This window comes from Peromyscus californicus, unplaced genomic scaffold (genome assembly GCF_007827085.1).
Source record: "Peromyscus californicus insignis strain IS unplaced genomic scaffold, ASM782708v3 Scaffold_8__1_contigs__length_139910024, whole genome shotgun sequence".
Lineage (NCBI taxonomy): Eukaryota > Metazoa > Chordata > Mammalia > Rodentia > Cricetidae > Peromyscus > Peromyscus californicus.
The window spans coordinates 40,595,143-40,601,179 of record NW_026294606.1 but is presented as its reverse complement, the minus strand read 5'-3'; the positions used below and the strand labels follow the sequence as shown (position 1 = coordinate 40,601,179).

General features: G+C 45.4%; 3 non-coding genes across 3 annotated transcripts; all 3 read left to right on the top strand.

The window, feature by feature from the left end:
• Positions 1-3,641: 3,641 nt before the first annotated feature.
• Trnav-aac (transfer RNA valine (anticodon AAC)) lies at positions 3,642-3,714 on the top strand. The gene has a single exon. It is a non-coding gene; the product is annotated as a tRNA-Val (tRNA).
• Positions 3,715-3,891: 177 nt separating this feature from the next.
• Trnaa-agc (transfer RNA alanine (anticodon AGC)) lies at positions 3,892-3,964 on the top strand. Its single transcript has one exon. It is a non-coding gene; the product is annotated as a tRNA-Ala (tRNA).
• A 932-nt stretch (positions 3,965-4,896) lies between these two features.
• Trnav-cac (transfer RNA valine (anticodon CAC)) lies at positions 4,897-4,969 on the top strand. Its single transcript has one exon. It is a non-coding gene; the product is annotated as a tRNA-Val (tRNA).
• The last annotated feature ends 1,068 nt before the right edge of the window (positions 4,970-6,037 follow it).

The window sequence follows — 6,037 nt, the reverse complement described above, 5'->3', positions numbered from 1 at the left end:
TAATAGGACAGTTATCAAGCAAGAATTACAGTTACAATATCTAGTCTCTTTGTATTTGACAAAATTAAAGAAAATATTTTGTCATCTATCCTGTATTTGTGAGTCTAAAGTTTTATATCTAATTATTTATCATAACCAAAGAAAATTATAATTATAACTATCTAGTCTTCAAATACATCAAAGACCCAGAAGGATATAATATTACCTAAGTAAACAGGAAGTACATTGTAAGCAACTTCCATAATTCTAGAAATGATAGAGACATTTGGCTGCCTGCACAGTCATCCAAAATTCCTCTGCAATGTTGGGGCATCCATCTTCAGCCTATAGACCTAGAATCTCTCAGACGCTTTCCCTGTGTCCTGTAGTATGTCTGGCAGTCTCTTCTGTGAAGCAAGAACCTGAAGGACCATCTCATCTTGCAAAGTTTAGTGGTCATCTTCCTATGGGTCCTGTATGTCCAGTCTATACAGCATTTTGTCAAGCAGTCCAGGCAAGAACAGTTTCTTGCCCAAATAGCTAACTTTTGTCATAACTAAAGCAAACTCCATATGGAGTTTCTTCAATGCCCATCATCTTCTCTGAAGTAGATCAGTACTGCCAGGAGCAGACATGTCTCATTGCCTAGAAAGTCTAAGTTTTTACAACATTTAAATGCCATGTTCTGTAGGTCTCTGAAGTGTTTGAAGATTACCTATCTATCTGAAATATATCTTTGTATACCTAAAAAACAGCTAATATGATTGTAAGTTTTATTATCATCTGTATTTCTTAATCATACTTTACAATTTCAAATGAGCTGCACAAACATACCTTAAACAGTAATAGAAATGTACATACACTATAACAAAATTAACTTTAAATTTGTGTCAACGAACTAAAATCCATAGCATTGCAAAACATTTTAAACAAGTTGTTGTTCTTTAAAAGTAGATCAATAATCTACCCTTTTAATCCTGTCATATCTATAAATTCCTCTGACTACTACCTAATGAGAAGTTCAAGTCAGTGACAGGCAGTCTGTGTGCCGAAGGTCAGCAAGACCTCCCACCCCCATATTCCAGATGTTCTGGCCTTCCTTTGAGGACTGTTTCTCTATTGACTGGAGCCCAGTCCTGCTTGACTGTCAATATCTTTATTCTTAATTGCCACAGGCCCCAGCACCAACTCTACCCCCCAAAGATAAACAGCCACTTAAAATGGAAAGAAAATCCTGAAAGTAAAAAGTCAAAATGGAAATTGTGTGTCAGGCAGCAGGCTAGACAGAGAGAAGAACAAAGCCTTACTTGAGAAGTGAAAACATCACTGTCGGGTGTAGTCACCACTGTGCTTTCTTCATTTAAACACCTGGCTTGGGATAGCATAAGGTCACATGGCTGTAAGCTACCTAGACCGTGAGTTAACCTTTTTTTCTGATGATGACATTTTTGCTTCAGCCTGAGTCAGTTACTGTAGACACTGGGAGTGCTGCATCAAGGAATGAACCAGGAAAAGACGGGGACAGCTGAGCAAGCCACGTGAGGAACATCACAGTTGGAGCATTTGCTGCCCTCCCTAGAAGGACAGGCAGGAACCCAACCCAATGAAAGTGAATTCAGTCGGATTGAGAAGTTTTTCTGTTATTTCCTGACTTAGAGACAGGGCCTCACTACATAATCCTTCCTTGCAGGCTTGGGTCTGCCTAGGTGGACCAGGATGGTCTTGAATTCTCAATCCTGCTCCACCTCAAAGTGTTGAGATATCAGGCAGATCGTGCCTATCAGTTTCAGACCCCTGTTTGAAAACCAGACCCCTAAACCAGGTTCCTCCCTTCTAGTGAGGTTAGGGATTTGAATCTGTCAGAAAATGGGGCTTCAAGAGCGGTGATCTAGGACCAGTGAGAGAACTCAGCAGTAAAAGTACTTGCTGCCAAGCCTGGTGACCTGAGTTCGTTCTTTGGAATCCACGTGGGAGGAGAGAACCAACTCCTGTGTTTGTCCGGATTTCCCACACAGGAGAACTGCCACTCACTCGGCCCCAGCCCCCTAATAAATGCATGTGAAAGAATTAAAAACAAAAGACTGTTTACATCTACTAAGCTGAGAAACTGGAGGGTAGACAAAAGTCAGAAAGACCAGTAGATGTCAACAACCTTAAGAAAGTGGATCACTGAGTAAGTGCAGGAGTCTTGTAAGGTCCAGTTCCCAGAAAGTCCCAAGAATGTTGGTTGAAGCTCCAAGAATGACCCAAGAAAGGATGGTGGGGCAATGGATGGTGGGGCAATAGACGATGGGGCAATAGAGAGCGGCCCTGGCTATGGACTATTACATCATGATTTGTTTGTTTATTTACTTACTTGTTTGTTTGTTTGTTTAACAAGGTTGGGCTACACAGTGAGTTCTAGGCCAGCTTGGGGGTATAGGGTGGAATTATCTCCAAGAAAAATAAAACACACACAAAACAACAAAACCTAAAAGAGATCAAAAATGTGAGGGCCCAACAGGGAAAGAATGCTCTCTTCAATATGCAGACGTGGTATGCCTGGACGTCTGCATGCAGAAGAAGGAAATTGAGTCCATCTCACACACCAGGTGCAAATACCAAATGTACTGAAGACTTAAATACAAGACTTGAAAACACTGCCAGAAAAGGCAGCAGGGGGAAGCGGCATGCCATGAGTCTGCCTGTGGCTTTGGATGCATTTTAAAAGCACAGGCCACCAAAGCAAAGACAGAAACCACAAGCTTCTTACCCGAAACACAAGCCTCACAAAGAAGCAACCAGAGCCTCAGGCTGCCTACAGAGTGGGAGAAAGCCTGGACAACCGTGCATCACATGAGGACTTGCTGCCCAATACACACCAAGCTCCACAGCTAGAAAACGAACAGCCTGACAAAACGGAGCAAAGGGTCAGAAGAGGCGTTTTTTAAAGACAAGAGACAAACTGATCTATGAAAGTGTGCCCACTTCATGAGTGACCAGGGAAACGAGAGTCAAAGCCCTCTGAGGTATACCTCACTCCTATTCCACCAGAACGAGAAAAGAGCGGGTGTTGGTGAGGTGTGGAGAAAAGAGGATGTTTGCTCAGTTTCCATGGGATGTAAATTATTACAGCCATTAAAGGCACTAGCACGGAAATTCCTTTAGAAATGTAGCAATAGAGCACAATGCCAGCCATTGACTCATACTTGCTCTGTCCATGGTAAGGAATCCTTGTCTTCTGAGACACTGGCTCCCTCACACTCACAGCAGGATTATTCCCAACAATCAAGTTACAGGATGAAGCTACTGTCCATCAACGGACAGATGAAAACTCAGCAGGTAGACGTGGAACGTTAGCTATTCAGCCTTCTATAAAGCGACTCTGTCACTTGGAACCACTGGAGTGAAGCCGAGGACATGGTGTTAAGTGAGGTGAACCAGCCACCGAGGGACGAATTCCACAGGACTTCATTTACAGTGTGGAATCTGAGTGTTCATCTGGCAGCAGCAGGGTAGGGTGGGGTCACCAAGGGCTGGGGATGAGGAGGTCAGCCACCTTAATTACCTTGATTTAGCTAGTCCATGACAGAAGTACATACAACGAGTGTCATCATGAATCCATTTACTCAGCAAGTTTTCAATGTATGTCTGGAAAGTAGGAAATCACGGGAGTGTAGGGAGTTTCCGTAGTGTAGTGGTCATCACGCTCGCCTAACACGCGAGAGGTCCCCGGTTCGAAACCGGGCGGAAACAACTTTTTCTCACTCTTCCCTTAGCTCACTCCCTACACTTTTCAGCCCTTAGGACCTAAGAATCTCTGCGATTTGGACCTTGACTCTTAAGGTATACAGAGGATACAGCAGGCAATTTGGTGAGGACCAGCGGAGCCACTGGACACACAAGGAAGTACAAGAAAAAACAGACGACAGCGGGGGATTAGCTCAAATGGTAGAGCGCTCGCTTAGCATGCGAGAGGTAGTGGGATCGATACCCACATCCTCCAGTTCTTATGCTACCTCTGAAAAAACATCTCTAGTGAGATGTCGCAGCGTTGGAAATGTGCTCAACTCCACTAATTTGAGGACTGAAAATCAACCTCACACCTAGAAACTTCAGCGGAGGCTCCCTGGAGCACAGAGTCCCCTAGGAGTTTCTCTCACCCAAATCCTTATTCTGTGCATTTTACAAATGTTTGGAAAGTCTCTTTATTACTTCACTCGCCAGACACTGAGTCAGCACCTCTTCTGTGCCACCAGGCTTAGGATTTCCCCTTAAATCAGGCCGTCCTGGAAGTTCTCTGCCGGCCTCTCTGCAGTCGTCCTCTTCCTCGTCTATCTCCGCCCACTCAAGCTCGTTGGTGGAGGACTGTTCTGCGCCTCACTGGAGCTACCCAGAGCCCTGCACTGCCACCCACAGCGTCGCGTGGACGAACTCGGCCTGCGTGGAACCCTCTCTACTACTCTCCATTTTCCATTTCGAAGCTCTGTTAAAAAATTAAATTAACTTTTAAAAGGTGTAAATCCTTTGCTAACTCGTTGCTGTGACCTTTTGCGTCACCTGTCCGGGTTCTCTCAAAAGGTCTCCAATGTTCTCCTCGAGGTGTCTCCGGGAGATCGGGCTCTTCCATCCTCCTTCCCTCCGAGGGCTTTACACGTGCGCGACTCCCGCGCGGTGCACGCTGCGTCTCTACGCGGGAATTCCTGCACCCGCGCTTCTCCTTCGCCTGAGCTCTCTCCCCCTGGAGCGCCGCCCAAGCCACATTTACTAGCTTTCTGGGGCCATGTCGCCTCTGCACTATGGCTTTTATCTTTGGTTTGCTTGCATTCCTTGCGGTTCTCTCTGTTAATTGGGATCTACAACTTCTGGGTGGCACTTCAGCAAGAACACACAATGTCTGTCTTGAATTGGAAAGTGACAAAAGCACCACCAAGGCGCGTTTCCGTAGTGTAGTGGTTATCACGCTCGCCTCACACGCGAGAGGTCCCCGGTTCGAAACCGGGCGGAAACAGAGGTTGGACTTTTTTGGGTTTTTTTCTTTTTTTTTTTTTTTTCTACTGTTCTCTGAAGTTCTCAGGTTTTTTCAATGGATCATGCGTCCATCTTTCTGGATGAGTCCTAAGGGAACACATTCTCCATCCTCTCTAACAACAAGCAAAGGAAGCCTCACCGCCCCACTGCCACCAGCGATTGGTTGCCTCTCCACATTTCTCCAGTCCTCTTTCTCCTAGAGCAGTGTTTCTCAACCTTCCTAATGCTCAGACCCTTTAATACAGTCCCTCATATTGTGGTCACTCCAGCCATAAAATTATTTTCGTTGCTAATTCATAGCTGCAATTTTGCTTCTCTTATGAATCAAAATGTAAATATCTGTGTTTTCCCTTTGTTTTAGGAGACCCCTGTGAAAGGGTCGGTCGAATATACTCCTAAATGGTCTCGACCCAGAGGCTGAGAACCACTATCTTAGCGAAATGGCACAGGCATAATAAGTTCCTGTCCTGAACAGCTTTTGAGAAGATTGCCAATGAGAACTTCGGCTCTGCGTTTTGAGACTTGACAGTCCTGCGATCCCGGGGAACCACAGGCCGACTGCAAATAAAAGGGACCAGAAGGTCCAGGGCATTGAGGGATTCTTAGCTGAAGTGCTATAGTGCTCGATTAGCATGGAGGAAGAACTACCCATATCCTCCAGCCGGTTTGTTACTTTTGAATCTGTCTGTACGTTTATTTGTTCCTTACTCCTTCTGTCTTAGGGTTTCTGTTGCTGTGAGGAAACACCATGACCAAAAAGCACGTTGGGGAGAAAAGGGTTTATTCAGCTTATACTTCCGTATTGCTGTTCATCACCAAAGGAGTCAGGGTAGAACTTAAACAGGGCAGGAACCTGGAGGCAGGAGCTGATGGAGAGGCCATGGAGGGGTGCTGCTTACTGGCTTGCTTCCCCTGGCTGGTTCAGCCTGCTTTCTAAAAAAAACCAGGACCAGGAGTCAAGGAATGGCACCACCAACCATGGATTGGGCCCTCTCCCATTGATTACCAATTGAGAGAATGCCTTGCAGCTGGATCTCATGGAGACATT